The sequence below is a fragment of the Lissotriton vulgaris genome, chromosome 5, assembly GCF_964263255.1.
Source record: "Lissotriton vulgaris chromosome 5, aLisVul1.2, whole genome shotgun sequence".
NCBI classification, from domain to species: Eukaryota; Metazoa; Chordata; class Amphibia; order Caudata; family Salamandridae; genus Lissotriton; species Lissotriton vulgaris.
Genome location: NC_141693.1, coordinates 1,167,860,365 through 1,167,877,219, shown reverse-complemented (window position 1 = coordinate 1,167,877,219; position 16,855 = coordinate 1,167,860,365). Strand labels below are relative to the sequence as shown.

Below are 16,855 nucleotides of genomic sequence, written 5' to 3'. Positions count from 1 at the left end.
GATGGGGTCCCCAGAGCCATTCTATGGCTTTCGGAAGTAGTCCCCATGCCCTCCTCCTCCCCAAATAAATATTACATCGGACACTAAGGGGTGGGGTCCCTAGAACCATTAAATGGCTCAGCAAGGGTGGTCGCAAGCCTCCTAAAAATTGAATTGAATACCAGGCAAAAAGTGGAGGTGAACATGTCAAAAAGGGGCACTTTCCTACAAAAAAAAAGAATATATATCTCCCTGTAGTGATCACCACTGGGCAGTTCTAGTTAGGATCCCGTTTCCATAGGAAATTCATCTTTTGTGTTGCTAACAACTTTGGACCCGTTTGAGGAATCTCCATGAATCTTTCAAAAAAAGCGTTATTCTTTTGACTAGTTGCGCATGGAAAGTTTTGGGGTGATCTGTGAAGTGGGGTTGAGAAAAAGGATCCCAAAATGTGTTTTTCCCATTCATTTTTCCATAGGAACTTCAAACACCACCCATATTTGACAGAAAGCTAGATCGAGGTCCAGAAAGAGTGCTTTTGTGTTAGCCGTTCAGTAGTTTTGGAGAAATGAAGGCTAACAAAAATTGTATAGTTTGTGCTGCGGAGAATCCGCGGAGCTGACAGATCTCAAAGTGAGATGTAATTGGCTGCCACCACCTTAACCAGAAAGTGGTGGCAGCCATCTTAGGATTCGGTCCAGAGTCCTCAGAAATTCACAAAACAAAAGACATAAAGGGGCAAGGTGCAGATACCCTGAGCCTCTAGGCCTGGTGATTGGGTTCCAGAGGGACCCCACGTGGGGCCAAAACGTTTCTTTGAAAAACACATTTTGCCACAAGTTTGCGTAGAATCTGAAAATATGTGATAAAATTGGGAGGAGTGAAGGGGACGAAGCTATTGATTATTTTTAAGGAGGTGGCCCTCCCTTTCAGGCCATTTCTGGCCACTGGGACCCCATCCCCTGTGGCCCAAATTATGTTTGAAGGGGAGGGGGTGTACGCAACTCCCTTCCCCAAGCCACTTTCGGCCCCGGGGACCCCATCCCCCAGGGCCCAAAATGTATTTTTACAGGAGGGGCGCCACATGCCCTGGGTACCCCATCGCCCGGAATCGCTCACTAACTGTATCCCAGGGAGCCAAATCCCCGGACACACCATTATCCCCGCACGCACCGGGAAACTCCAGCAAAACTGAGCATAAAGTTTGCTCCCAGCCAGCAGGAGCTGTGATAATGCCAGCAAAAAGAAAGCAAGTAACTGTGAGTTACAAAACACAAAGCCAATGGTAAGCAAAGAACAGAATGCATTCCCAGGGAGGCTGTCTGGTAGGCTTCTATCTAAAAAGAGGTATGGTGGTTAGAGAAGAATGGTCCCAAAGCTATTAACAAGGTATGTGGTATTAGGGCACATAAAGCAAGTCAAGACAGCAGACAACACCTTTGAGACCACTTGTTCTACCCATTCTTAGGAAATGGTTTTCGCATGCTTTTGTGGTAAGTTAATCTTCATTATTAAGGTGTATCAAAGAACGGGAGATGGTGAGGGAGCTGGTGAGCAAAAGTGGATAAAGTGACTTGCCAAGAATCACTCAATATCTTTGAGTGGGATCCCGGGATTACAACTCTGGTTTCCATGTTTCACTGTACACAACTTAATCATTGAAGCGCAACTCCTTCCACAAAGGGCATGGTTTCAGCCTACTCTTTCTTTACTGTTATGCCTGTTAAACAAAACAAAACATTAACTGACCATGCTCAAAATTAAATTTGGCCGGATACCGGCCGGAGAGGGAAGTGGTGGACAAAAGTATTAAGTTTTCTCAAGCACAAACTTCACGACTTAACCTGTTTTTCACACATAGTCGTGATGTTTTCTAAGGAGAAGGCGTGACAGCGGGGTTAACATTAAAAAATATAAACCTGAACAGAAATCAAACAATGAATGTTGTAGGAAAGCGTAGATGTTGGCGATCTATGTACAACTTTTTTTAACATGGTGAAGCACATCTTAGTAAATGAAAACATTTCCGGGGGCGGGTATTGCTGGACAGCCATCATACTGTGAGACACACTTATAGAGAATGAGGGATGCAAATAGTAATGACCACTACATGCAGCCCGGCGATCAACGTACGTGTGGCACTCATAAAAGGTTATTGATGGCAATTGAAAGAGACAGAGAATGGGTTTTATCAAGGGTCTTGTTTCACTGTCAGCAGTGCGTAATGATCACAAGTATGGAGAGCCCAAAGGAGAGGGGTCGATTTGTCTGCCTTGTGAACAATAAAAATTGCACATGTTTTAATCAAACACGGACAGTTCAATTGCAACAATACGTTTTTTTAGAGGGGGGTTTGTTAAGGGACCAGACTCGGTTTTAAAATTAGATATTTATAGATAATAAGGCAGAAACTGTAGAAAACAAACGCCTGCAGATGATGCACTGTTACCGTAAGCAGAGCAGGACTGCACTATATTCACGACGATCACCAAGCCTGCTGTGCCTTTCTAAGAGAGGTAGACCATCGCCAATATGTGCGTTTTTGGCACTGCCAGTACCAACACGCTTGCTGTTTAAATCTAAACTGACTGGCAGTGACTGGGTCTGTCACAAGAAAAGCAGCAGTCATAATGAAAAACGATGAGGGGAAAATAAAGAAGTGCTCACACAGTTTGTGCCATTAGCCAACATAGAGAAAGCCAGGAGACGCTGTGTGTGTTTGCCAAGCAAGCCATAAAGACAGGGTTCAGCAGCACAGATTTTGCTTCCAAATACTAATTGGGGTGGGAGGGCTAATATGGGAAATAAGGCACCTTGTAAAACAACGTGCGCGCAAATTCCCACCAAAGTTAATTGTGAATTAATAAAAAACTTGCCTGGAAATCTTCCAGTGAGATTAACCACTTGTATAAAGAGACCCAGAACACCCTTTATTTTTACCTCTTAACTGCCTAAAACAACAAGTGGGCACTGTGCTGATAAAAGGAAGGCACGGATGCCATGCTGAAAAATGATGTGAAGCAGCCACGCGGCTTTCTTTCATCAACACGGCGATCGCTTCACGGAACTTGAAATTAATAAGAGCTTTAGCGACATGCAAAATAAAAGGGAACGCGGGCTGGATGTAAAATTAATTACTGTCCAGAGGCATGTTTGTCTGTTACAGCCGTCGGCTTAGTGTGTTCGGAAAACGAGCCAAGGCAGAAGTAAAGAAATAGTTCCCGAAACCAAGCACTTAAGCATACAAGTGGAAAGATGCAAGTAGTTAGGCTCTGCTCCCTGGGTGTGAACAACTGACGAAAAGGCGATTAAAAAGAATTATCCACTAGCAAGCAAACTTTGCAAAGGAGAATTGAAGAAACAAATAAAAATGCAATGGGCGGGCTGAAAGTCCACAAAGTGAAAACTGCATGCGCTGCTTTGGCTCAACGTTAAAAAAAATACCCTGGGGCGTGGCCAAGTTGGCGGCGGGGTAGGACACGCTTTTCGGTCCCTCGACGCCGTTTTCAGCACAGCATTGAATATCTCCCCGCAGGGTGCCCATCTGCGATCCAAGTGAAGTCCCGAGAACCCAGCAGCACCTCGGAGATCCGAGCGGCGCTTTTTTCTGGCCCGAGGGCTTTTCCGGGTGTTGCGGCCTGTGACTCCCCGGGGTCGCGTGGGTGCAGTGCGGAACCTGTGGTGCTCCTTGCGGGGCACCCGATACCTCGGTGAGGGGGAAAATAGACCCGACACCTCCGCTCCTGGCAGGCGATCGCGGGAAAGAGCGAGGGCAGCCCGGCGCTGCGGACAAGCGGCAGGGCGCTCGGAGGTGACCTGCGACCCTCCTCTACGATCCTGCAGCGACGAAGCCACGACCCGGCGGAGCGAGAGCAGACGGCGGAGCGACCCCCCCCCCCTCTCATTTACCGGTCCGCGACTCGGCCAACGGCGCTGGGGCCTCAAGGGGTTTGGGCCCAGGGACCTTCTGACGGGGACACCGGTGATTCGCAGGACGCCTGGAGAGTTTCAGGCCCGTCCACAGGGCCTGCACAGGGTCTTTTGTGAAGCATCGTCGGACAGCGCCGGAGCATGGTGAGGCCTACGGGGTCTGGGGCGGTCGCTCGGTGCCTGGGACTGGAGGCCCACGGAGCGTGACACTGGCCAGGGCTGTGACGAGGCTTAGCGCTGAGGCCTGACCCTGTGCTGGTCGTGCGTCAGCCTGCATCAAAACCCCCCTCCCCCCCTCCATTGGCCTTCAACGGAACTGAGCGGTTTGGGCCCGAAGTACGCTGAAGACACAGCAGCGGGTTGCGACGGCCTGTAGCTGGTGGTGCCGCTTGCAGTGCAGTGGCGAGATACGCTGCGAGTCCTCGGGGACGGACCTTGGGTCTCCACACGTCAGCTGCTGACGGGAGGCCGCGACATGGCGGCGACCAGGCCCAAAAAGGACAAGCTGGGGGGGGGGAGGAGCTTCGCGGGCAACCAAGATGGCCGCGTAAGCTCGGAGCTCCGCGGACCTTCCGATCCTCCTCATATATCCTGTCTGAAATCCTGATCCACGTGGGTGGATTATTATTGCTGATGGTCTACTGAGACGGGTGCTGCTTTCCGCCTTCGAATCGGTGGTTCTTACGCGGAGCTACGTCGAATGGAATTCCGTGCCAGGGCTGTGCCATTGTCTCTCCGGTCTCCGCCACTCCGCACGATTTGACTGCGTAGTGGCTGTCTGCTGTCCCTACTGGCGGAGTACTGATGCCTGTACAGGGTTCTACCAGCGAACTGATCTAACTGCCTAGCTCGGATTCTCTACTTGGCTCGCTGGGCTCGGACTTGGTTGGTGTAGCCTCTGTTCTCATCGGAACCAACATGGCGGGCAGAGGGGACCCCGACAAGACGTCGAACAAAGGCGTCCGCGGAAGAAATCAATCGCAACAAAGTAAAATTGAGCGGTATGTCCAGCCGAGGACGCCGCCTGCCACGGGGTCTTCTGCCAAGAGCCTTCCAACTTCAGGCTCACCTGATGGCTCCGAGCCTACCCTGAGCGACATCATGGGTGCCATCACTAGTTTCAGAGCTGACATGCAGCAACAACATGAGACCTTAACTCACAAGGTGGAAACTATGGCTGTTGATCTTACTCTCATTAGGGCCGACTTGGGCAAGACTAATGATCGAGTGAAGTCATTGGACATTAAGATCTCCAGCCTAACGGCCGACGTCTCGGAGCTGCAAACCGAGGTCCGGAACCTGCGGATGACTGCGGACCAATTTTCGAAGAGACTGGAGGACTTTGAGGGACGTGCCAGGCGACAGAACGTCCGTATAGTCGGTGTTCCGGAGGGATCGGAGGAAGCGACTACGGACCTCTTTGTGGAGGACTTGATCAAGAACCATTTGGCACCGTCTGGTCTCAGTGACTTTTTCTCAGTGGAACGTGCCCATCGGGTGCCGGGCGGCCCGCCGAAAACGGGCATGGCGCCTAGACCCATCGTAGCACGGCTTCTCAACTTTCGGGACCGAGACGCGATCCTGCAGGCATCCAGACGGCATGGACCGCTTCAGTACCAGAACGCTGAACTACACTTTTACCCGGACTTTACCAGGGCTGTTCAACGGCAACGCCAGAGCTACGCGGGCGTAAAGCGGCGCCTGCGAGACATGGGGTACAAATACTCTATGATGTTCCCTGCCAGACTCCGGCGGAACATGAGGGCCGTGCCCTGTTCTTTGACTTCGCTGAGAATGTGAATGAATGGTTGGACACTCTGTCGCCGCGCCGAGATGCTCGAGATGAACACGAAGGAGGTGCAGCTGGTGGCTTGGATCCATGAGACTTGGCTATAATGTGTACTACAGGCGGTTGGTGACCCCGCTTCATGAGACTGTCGGTACTGTTATTCAGGAACCCTGTTGACTTTCCTGTTATTTCATGGAGGGTGGCGGGAGGTGTTCGCGGAGATTCCTTTCTCCTCTGGGTCTTCTTGTAGAGTAGTTTATGGGGCGACAGGCACACTGCTGGTTGGGGGGGCTTTTTAGTCTTATGCAGGGGTGCAGGGTGGGGGGTTCGTTTGTACAGGTTTATTTGTTTGTTTGTTCTTTCTCTCTTCTCTCCTCTAGGCAATGGGTCATGATTACTGATGTTTTTTGCTTGTTGGCTGGGTTGGCTGGGGTTGGATGGGTCGGATTGTGGGACAATGGGGGGTAGGAAACTAAAAGTGATCAGTTGGAATGTTAACGGGTTGGGTGATCGTGTTAAGAGAGGGGTGGTGATACAACTGCTTAAAAGACATATGCCCGATATTGTACTCCTACAAGAGACGCATTTGATTGGAAACTCTTGCAAGGCTCTTAACCGTAAAGGCTACAAGATGGTGGCCCACTCTGGGTTCTCCTCGGGTTCCCGGGGCGTGCGTCTCTTCCTCTTGCGATTGACGCCACTGTGATTGATGAGAGGGGGCGCTACGCTGCAGTGACGGGGAGGTGGGAAGGGCGTTCCCTCACGCTGCTTTCGGTTTATGTTCCCCCCGGCCTACAATCCAGTACTTTTCAGGACCTTGGTGGCGCCATTTTGTCTTTGCCGAATGGTCTTTTGATAGTGGGGGGTGACTTCAATTCAGTCTGCTCTGGCTCCCTTGACCGCCAACCGCCGAGGGATCTCCGCAGTTCCCAACTGTGGTTGCCTTCCTTTATTGATTCCATGGGTTTGGTGGACAGCTGGCGACTATTACATCCTACGCTCAGCCAATTCTCCTTTCTTTCGGGTGCCCATGGTAGTCTCTCCCGTATAGACTACGTTTTTACTCTGGCTGCGCACGCATCTGCCGTTTCCGAGGCCCGTTTTTTGGCGCGGGGTATTTCTGACCATTCCCCGTTGTGGGTCTCGTTTGATTTCAATATCGTCCTGTCTGATCGACCGGTGGCGGTTAACCCATGGTATTTCCGTAACTTCAAGACGCGTTCGCTCCTTGCCAAGGCCATCGATCTCTACTTCTCGGAGAATGTGGGTTCGGTTGGCTCGTCTATTACGTTGTGGGAGGCATTTAAGACTGTGCTACGGGGGGAGGCTCTTGCTCTCATTGCGGAGGCCAGGCGAGTCAGGGATGCCGACCTCGCCTGCATTGAGAGCGAGGTTTCACGCCTCGAGTCCCGACTGGGACCTGAGCCCGACCCTTCTCTTTTGCATGCCCTCTCCCTTAAACAGACGGAATACCATGATCTCGCCACGAACGCAGCCCTTGCCCTGGCTAAGGAACAACAAGGTCGTATTTACGACGTCGGGGATAAGGCTGGGAAGCTGCTGGCTTGGTTGGACAGGCGCGAGATGGCTAGCCGCGTGGTGCCTGAGATTTTAGGCGACGATGGGGTTGCCGTCACGGACCCAAGTGCTATTGCCGAGTCTTTTGCTGATTATTTCCGGGGAGTCTACACTTCCACCTCAGATCGCTCCGAGGCTGACTCGGCTGCGTTCCTCTCAACGATTGACCTTCCCTGTCTATCCGAAGAGGACCGTGCTGACCTGGATCGGGACATATCCGCTGATGAGATCGCCCTGGCGATCCGTGCATTGAGATCGGGTAAAGCGACTGGCCCCAACGGTATTCCGGTCGAGTTGTATAAGATTCGACCGGATGTGGTCTCCACGCATTTGCGGACTATGTTTCTGAAGGCACTTGATGAGGGCCTCCTCCCCTTGGATCAGAGGCTGGCCACCATTGTGGTTATTCACAAAGAGGGGAAACCGAGAGATGTATGCCGCTCCTATCGCCCTATCTCTCTCCTGAATGTGGAGCCTAAGGTCCTAGCCAAACTGCTTGCTAACCGTTTGGTGGGAATCATCGGTGATTTGGTGCACCCGGACCAGTCGGGTTTCATTCCCCACCGTAACACTGCCCTTAACCTGCGTCGGCTCCATGGTGTTATGGCCAGAGCTCATACCCTTGAGGAACCGGCAGTGCTCGCTTCCCTTGATGCCACGATGGCTTTTGACTCGCTTGAGTGGAGCTATCTCTGGGCGGTGCTGGCAAAGCTTGGATTTGGACCAGTCTTCGTGAGTTGGGTGCAACTCCTTTACGCCTCCCCGCTGGCCAATGTCACAGTCAACGGCCGGGTTTCGGCGCCCTTTGCCCTTCACCGTGGTACTAGGCAGGGTTGCCCCCTGTCGCCTCTCCTGTTTGCCCTGGCTCTCGAACCGCTCGCGGCCATGCTACGTACACACCCCGACCTACATGGCATAACTTGGGCCCCAGGGTTTGAAGATAGGGTTTCATTATACGCGGATGACATTCTGCTATACCTTACTTCTCCCTTCAAGTCGCTTATTGTGGCATGCGACGTGCTCAGGCTCTCTGGACGTCATTCTGGCCTTGTCATCAATTGGGCCAAGTCTTCCCTTTACATTCTTAAGGGGGACACACCGCGCCTCCCCAGGGGCTGCAATATCCAGATGGCCGGGCAGGGCTTCAAATACCTGGGAATATACATTTCCGGTAGCTCCAAGGCAAGATATGACCATAACCTGCTCCCCCCTCTCCAGCGGCTGCGGAGAGACGTAGATAGCTGGCGCAAGCTCCCGCTCTCTCTTCTGGGCCGGGCAGCATTGTTCAAAATGATGTCCTTGCCCAGGTTCCTGTATGCATTGCAAAACACTCAGGACCCGGTTCCGGCTCGCTATTTCCGTGAGATTGAGGGTTTACAACGGGCCTTGCTCTGGGACGGTCGGCCCCGTGTCGCCATCCAGAAGCTCACGTTACCGTGGTATGACGGTGGCATAGCCCTACCGGATGTGCGCCGGTACTATTGGTCCTCTCAACTCACTGCTATTAACCACGGATTGTATGGCCCTGTTGATAGCCTGGGCTACGCAATGGACAGGTGGCTCTTACGCGGTGGCAATTACTACCGCGCCCTGTATTCTAGGTCCTTTGATCGGCGCCTGTCCGGCCCGACCAAGACGGCGGTTCATATTTGGCGGTCGATCACCAAAGCGCAAGGTTGGCAGGGCAGGCTGACTAGATTCACCCCGCTGTACGATTCGGATATCCTGGGCAGACTATGGCACACCAAGGGCTTCGACAAGTGGGATCTCATCGGCATCTCCAGAGTGAACGACATGGTTATTAAGGGCGGGGTCAAGACTTTTCCTCAACTGCAGGCTGAATACCGTTTGGGCGCTGCAGAGTTTTTCCGCTACGCCCAGTTGAGACACGCGTTGCTCTCTGCCAAGCCGACGGAGGGAGAGATCCCCGAAAGCTCCCCCTTGGAGGACAGGATACTGGATGGCCATATGCCTGACAGCGCTATTTCCCTGTCGTATAAGAAACTGATTAATGTTCGAACCGATCTCCTCCTTCGCTTGCGGGACCAATGGACGGCAGATGGCCTGGAGCTTGATGATGAGGACTGGCAGAGTGCAGTGTCCTCCCCTAAGGAGGTCGCTATTTCCTCGCGTCTCCGCCTGGTGCAATTTAAAATCCTTCACCGGGTGTATGTTACCGGCCCTCGGCTTTTGCATATGGGCTTCTCGCCGGATGGCCTTTGTCGTCGAGGCTGTGGTGCTCTCGCTACCTTTTTACATATTCTTTGGGAATGCCCCGTTCTTGCCCCCTACTGGGAGAGAGTGCACCGTATTATGGGTGAGGTGACTGGTGTAGTGTTGGCTGCGGAGGCGCGGAGGTGTCTCCTTAACGTTTGGGAACCGACTGATCACAACACTGCGCAGACTCGCTGGGTGACATTGGGCATTATGGTTGCCAAACGTGATATTGCTCAAAAGTGGGGTTCTGCTACAGCCCCCCTGGTGGTACAATGGAAAGCCAACATGGATTGGTGCATGTTCCGAGAGAAGACGGTCTATGTTGCCAGAGGGAGGCCCCAGTCATGGAATAAAGTGTGGGGGGCATGGAATGAGTACAGGGGAGATGTGTGCCTGCCGCCGGAACCTGTCACCCTAGACGAGCACTCATCACCGTAGCCTGTGACACCAACTGTATTCTACTGTTTGCAATTCTCCTGTCTTTTCTTCCCCCCCCTTCCCCATCCTTCCATTCATTCTCTTATTGATTCTTTATCCGACCTCCTCCACCCTTTGCCGACTCCTTGATGACTCTATTGCTCCATTGCCTCTTTCTCGCGCCTTTTAGGCGTTTCCTTTCTTGGTTTAGCTCTCTTACTTAAAAAATAAAAAACAACCTTCAAAGTACGGCTGTAAATAACCTTGCACTTTTCTCTCCTGATGTCATGCTGCCTTGCCTCCGGGATGTTAGGCTGAATAGCTGTGTGCTCTTTTATAATAAAGGTTTTAAAAATGTAAAAAAAAAAAAAAAAGGACAAGCTGCCGAAGGACAGCACCCAGAAAGGCACACAGTAGTGGATGTCGCCGGTCCGTGCGTCAGACCTGAGAGAGGTGCGACGAGATGTGGACTCGGTGGGAGAACAGGTCACGGCGCTAGAGGAGCATGACCTGAATACCGCGGAGGATGTGCCCCGGCTACAGCAAGATGTCTTACGCCTCACGGGGAAAAACCTTGATCTCCAAGTGCACGCAGAGGATTTGGAGAACAGGTCCTGTCGAAATAACATACGGATACGGGCAGTGCCGTGGAAAGGCGAGGGGACGGACCTGCGTGAATACGTGGAGGCACTAATCCGGCACATCCAGAACGATGTGGAGGTACAGGAGATCAAGATGGACAGAGCACACAGAGTTGGCCTACCGAGGGGTCCCAAGGCTTCGCCTCCTGACATTTTATTTGTGTCCATGACTTTCAGCTCAAGGAAAGAATTTTGAGGATGGCGCGTGATCACTCTCCACTAGAATTTCGTGATCATCGGCCTGTGCTGTACCAAGATCTGGCGGCCACCACCCCGGCTAAGCGTAGGGGCTTCCGGCCAGTCACTACTTTCCTGCGGGAGCAAGGGATACCCTTCTCATGGGGGCACCCGTTCAGACTTATCTTTAAATGGAAGTCCAAACTTATCCAAATTCGGTCGTTGGAAGCGGCCTGCGAACTCTTGGGACTGGATCCAGCTAACAGCCCGTCTGACACTGAGGTCTCCCCTTCCCGGCAACGGCGCCGCTCCCAAGAATGGCAGAAGGTCGGCAAACCGGCAGCAGCGACGAGACCAGATCTCCCAGCTACCTTGCGTGAAAGAGGGGCAGCGGTGGCGTCTGTAGCCAGGGTGACAGAGGCAACAACGGACGCGTAAAGACACTGTCTTGAGCACACATCCTGTGGGCTGTTGGCCGGTGTCGGAGGGACCCGTCTGTTGGTTCCAGAAGAAGATCCTGCAGGTCGTCGGGGATCATCATCTTCGGATGATGGACAATAAGTATGTTTCGAATAGTTGGATTTCTTGGGGTTTTCTTTTTTCTTTTCTGGGGCTCTGTTGGGGTGGGGGGGAGGGAGTGGGGGGGCGGGGTGGCAGGTTCCAGGTTCAGGGATACTTTTGGTGTTGCATTGGGGGACCCCATTCCTACAGGCAGGGAACGTGGGTTGCAATCCTTCCTGCTGAGTGGACAGCTTCGCGTAAGGAGGCTTTGGCTAGCGAGTGATATAGCACTTTGGTGGGCTTCAGTTCCCCGTAGGGTGACCCATGCCCCCGACTGAGTTGAAGGTCCTCACGCTGAATGTGCGAGGACTTAACAACCTGGTGAAGCAGAAGGCGATACTCTCCCTTCTGGAAGCCTCCAAAGCGGACATCTGTCTTCTGCAGGAAACCCACCTTTTGCAGAAAGACTGCGCCAGGATGCGGTCTCGCTGTTTCCCGCACCACTTCTACTCCTCATCCCCTACCAAGACGGCAGGGGTAGCGATACTAGTGGCCCAACGGTTCAAGGGGAAGGTGCTGCAGAAAGGGGTGGAAATGAAGGGGCGGCTGCTAGCGTACAGATTTTCCCTGGGGGGGGGTCCACATTTTCAGTGCGCTCTATCTATGCTCCAAATGAAGGCCAAGAGAAGTTCTTACATACAGCCCTCACTGAGGTTGCCACTTCTCCTGACCGCCACATCCTGGTGGGTGGGGATCTGAATTTGGTAATGGACACTTTGCAGGACAGGTCAGGGAAACGCTGCTCGCGGGCTGGGGCCCTCTCTGTAGAAGGACTGGCCAGACTGGGGGACATGGGTATAGTAGATCTGTGGCGTAGCTTTCACCCGGGCGAGAAGGGATACACATACTACTCTCACGCTCACAAAACCCATGCGCGCCTTGACCATTTCTTGGTCTCTTCCCCTATGCATGCGCTTACTACGGAGGTTGAAATTGCTGCTGCGTCCCTGTCAGACCACTCCCCAGTGGTGGCGGTGTTTGTCCTTCCCCCGATGGTTCAAGCACCAGGCTCCTGGAAATTGCGCAACACACTATTGCATCGGGCTGAGGTGGTGGAAAAGCTTAAGGGGACTATCAGAGATTACCTAGCGCACAACGACACCACGGACACCTCTTTGGCCTTTCGTTGGACGGCGCTTAATGCAGTCCTCCGCGGTGAATTGATCGCGGTTTCAGCGGCGGAGAACGCAGAGCGTGCACGCAAGCGAGAAGAATTATCACAGAAAACGCGCGAACTCGAGCATATACACCAACGCACGGGGCGCCAAGAATATGGAGACAGTTACGGCCGGCTCGTCAGCAATTGGCGGCGTTCGACCAAGATTGAGCGGAGTATGCAGAGTTGAGGGTGTGACACCTATATTACACGGGGGGTGACCGGTGTGGACGGTTGTTGGGGCGTGCACTGCGGGAGGTGCAGCAGCGGCATTCGGTTCAGGAGATCATCACGCAGGACGGGGGGTGGTCACCGAAGACGCAGCCATTGCTGCGGCATTCAGCGCCTTTTATACATCCCTCTACGCAGGGTCTTCCTTGGACCCGGCGGAAGGCGAGCGGTTCTTGGAGTCTATTCCCCTACCGTCCCTCTCCCCGGAGCAGGCGGAGTCGCTAGACCGGCCTATTCGACCGGAAGAGGTCATTGCGGCCATTTCGCGCCTCAAACTGGCCAAAGCTCCTGGCCCAGACGTTTTTTCCGCCATTTTTTATAAGACGTTCTGTGCGCAGGTTGTGCTGCTGCTGACCGCTCTTTTTAATTCCTTCGCTGATCCTGGTACAATTCCGAGAGATCTTCTAGACGCCACTATTTCCGTCATTCCCAAGCCAGGGAAGGACCGGTCACGATGCGAGGCCTACCGGCCTATTTCTCTACTCAACGTAGACCTCAAGCTTTATACTAGTATTCTGGCGACTCGGCTTGCGCCACTCATGCCCAGCCTGATTGACCCAGACCAGGCGGGATTTATCCCTGAGCGCCAAACAGTGGACAACACGAAGAGGGCGCTGCATCTCATGGAGAAGGCCACAAGGACGGCTGGAGAGTACATGTTTCTAGTGATCGACACCGAGAAGGCGTTCGATCGGGTTCACTGGCCTTATTTAGAGCAGGTGCTGGTGAAAGTGGGACTGGGCGAAATTCCGTATGTGGGCCCTGAACTGCTATTCTTACCCCACGGCGACGTTCAAAGTCAATGGACACTCCTCGCCTCGCTTTCGTATCGAACGTGGCACAAGACAGGGGTGCCCGTTGTCGGCCCTGCTCTTTGCCTTGTACATGGAGCCACTGGCACAAATGATACGCCTTAATCCGGAGGTACATGGCATTAAGATCGGAGCCTACACACACACCATCAGCCTCTATGCCGATGACGTCCTTTTATCTCTTTCCTCCCCGATCGCTTCCCTACCTGCCTGTGTGGAAAGTCTTGACGCCTTCTCTAGGGTGTCGGGATTTAAGGTTAATATGGCTAAGTCGGAAGCCTTGGATCTTTCTCTAGAGGCACACACTCACTCTCACCTATAGAGTGATTTCCCATTTCATTGGACACAAACGACCGTCCCTTACCTGGGGATCCACCTCGCCCCCACGCTGCAGGACACGGTTAGGGCCAACTACATGCGTTTGAGCCTTCTGATTCGCAAGGAACTGAGCCGGTGGAAATATTTGCCACTGTCCTGGCTGGGTAAAATGGCAGCCGTCAAAATGACGGTCTTGCCGCAGATTCTTTATTTATTCCGAGCCATCCCCCTCCGCCCACCGGACAGTTGGCTCCGCCAAACGCAAGCTGAGTTGGCACAATTCATATGGAACGGCAGGAAGCCTAGAAGGAAACTTAAATTGGCGACACTGCCACCCGAGAAAGGAGGTTTGGGCCTGCCAGACCTCCTGTTGTATTATCAAGCTACCCAACTGCGAACTTTAGTTGAATGAAGCAGATGGGAGTCGGAGAAACACTTGCTTTTTCAAGATCAGGATATAGCAGGCCGTCCGCTTCAAGAAGTGCCCTTTCTCCGCAAGCAGCACAGACATCCTAATCTTTATGCTTCCTACATCACAAGGGTACCTCTGGAGATGTGGGATAGCACCAATCTGAAACATGAACTAACCACCTTCCGTCCCCCTTTACACCTCTGCTGGAGTACCCCGATTTCACCCCCAGACAGGACGTTGCGGCTTACGAGAAGTGGCGCCCGGCGGGATGCAGGATCCTATTCCACATGTACCAGGGGGATGGCATCATTCCCTTCGAAACATTCAAGCAGGACTACGGCCTGCCGGAGTCGGAACGCCTCCGATATTTACAAGCGCGGTATTGGACTCTTAACGGTCAGGTACGGGAGACAGCAGCCAGGCGACTGCGGCCTTATGAATATTGGTTGATCACGAGGACGACGGATAAACGACTCATCTCTGACCTCTATCGCATGTTGTTAGACCGCTATTCCCATGTATATAATTCAGGTAGGGCTCGATGGGAGAGGGAACTAGGACGCACACTTAGCTCTAAGGAATGGGAAGGTATATACTATCGGGCGCGGCACTCCACCTACCACATGGGCCTGACTGATACACTCACAGAGATTGTGACATATTGGTACTACACCCCAGAAAGGTTACATGAGATGGATCACAGTAAGGAGGCAACATGCTGGCGCGGCTGTGGGGAAACGGGGTCCTTAGTACATCTTCTTTGGGACTGTGTACATCTCCGGGGTGATTGGAAGTCAGTCTTAGATGAGGTCGATGCCCTCTTCGACACTGAGATCCCGAGATTCCCCTCCTAAGTCCTACTAGGCCTCCCAAATCCCGTTACATACCCGTTACGGTCGCGCAGGGGCAGACTTATCACCATAGCTATCGAGTCTGCACTGCAGAATATCTTATCCCTCTGGCGCACCGCGCACATTCCCTCTTTTCAAGGGTGGCTGTATCGCTTATGGGCAGTGCTGGGAATGGAAAAACTGTCCCTGACCAAAGCGGGGAAGGGTGCAAAATACGTGGATCTGTGGCAACCATTCCTATCCTTTTTAGCCACAGAATTTAGAGAAGTCACATGCCCTAGATACTTACGTATCTTGCGTCTGTCTTAAACTGAGAGTTACTGAGTTAGTTGAGGGTAATCCTATGCGGGGGTAGGATCGTACCTGGACCTGGGGTGGGCGGGGGGAGGTAGGGAAGGGTGTTGGAGTTGGGGCTTGGGGTCTTTTCTTCCTTTTTCTGCTTTCTTTTTCTTTCCCCTTTTTTTTCCGCCTTTAGTCTCTTAGGACAAGGCCATACGGCCACATTGCTTATTCTGTCACAGCGGTATTAGAGGTTCAACTGGACGGCTTAAGGTTGGGGGGCTATTGTTGGGGGCATGCAGAAGGGCCTTGAGAAAATGGGTCACGCGGAACGTGCATGTCCTATTCTCCAACACGCAGCTCGGCGGGCTGGAGGTTGGGGGCGACAGACTCAGAGGGGTGGGATTGCGGTTAGTACCCATTAGCTTCCTGACGCTTCACGTGGTGACACCACGATGCTCTGGGTGCACACTTTCCCCCTTCCTCCTCCCCCTTCTCCCCCCCCCCCCTTTTTTTGTTGTTGTTGTCCTCTGCATTAAGACGCGGCCGGCCCCTCTGGGTTGTAGGCGGCATGCTTTGTTTAATACTTGTTGTACCTCCATGGGCTTTGAAGTGAACGTACAGAATTACTTTGCTGAGCCGGCCCACTGCGTTGTAGGCGTTTTCTGTTCTGTATATTGTGCGCAAATGTTATCAATACACAGATTTAATACTAAAAAAATACCCTCAGGGATGGGGTCCCCAGGACCAGGCCCTAGACCAACTCCCTGCTGCGCACGGCCAAAGGCTATCTGCAAGCGTGGGGTTGGCCACAAGCCAGGCCTTGTGGCCAACCACCCACTTTGCACATCCAAAGGCCATGTGCAGTGTAAGGTTGGCTGCATGTGAGGGCTTGCCACAGGACAGACCCTGCAGCCAAATCCGTGTGTTGTGGAGGGGGCTGGATTTCTGATGGTAATGGTAATTAAATATTCCTTTACATTAAAAAAAAAAAAAACGAGAAATTCACTTAACAAAACAAAGATTAAAGTAACGCTATAGTTATGGGAAATGTTCAGTAACAACGTAACATTTTAAACTCCATAAAACACTGAAATTCACCTGTTGTAGTTATCTCAACTAACTATAACTTTCTATCTTGCCGTGCAATAATTACACCACTAATTATATTACTCATGACATCTTCTGACACCATTAATAATATCACGGCAACATCTGCAGTGAAATTTTAGATGAGAAAACTGCATGGCAGGGGCGCAAGTTACAGTTACTTGAGATAACCATAACTGGTGAATTACAGTGGTGTTTAGAGTTTAAAACATTACGTTGTTACCGAACATTTCACCTAAATATAACGTTATTTTAAGCGTTGTTTTTTTCAGTGAATATTTATATACATACATTTTTAACCTTAATTTCTTCAAAACTACTTAATGGATTTACAGCAAATCACAAAAAGCGGGCTTCCTGTATAAAAGATCTAGCTTTCTGCAAATGTTGGTGTAAT

General features: G+C 52.2%; 1 protein-coding gene across 1 annotated transcript in view; it reads left to right on the top strand.

Annotated features, from left to right (window-relative positions):
• Positions 1–16,855, top strand: part of SFXN4 (sideroflexin 4) — a 138,745-nt gene that overhangs the window by 107,118 nt on the left and 14,772 nt on the right. The window lies entirely within an intron of this gene.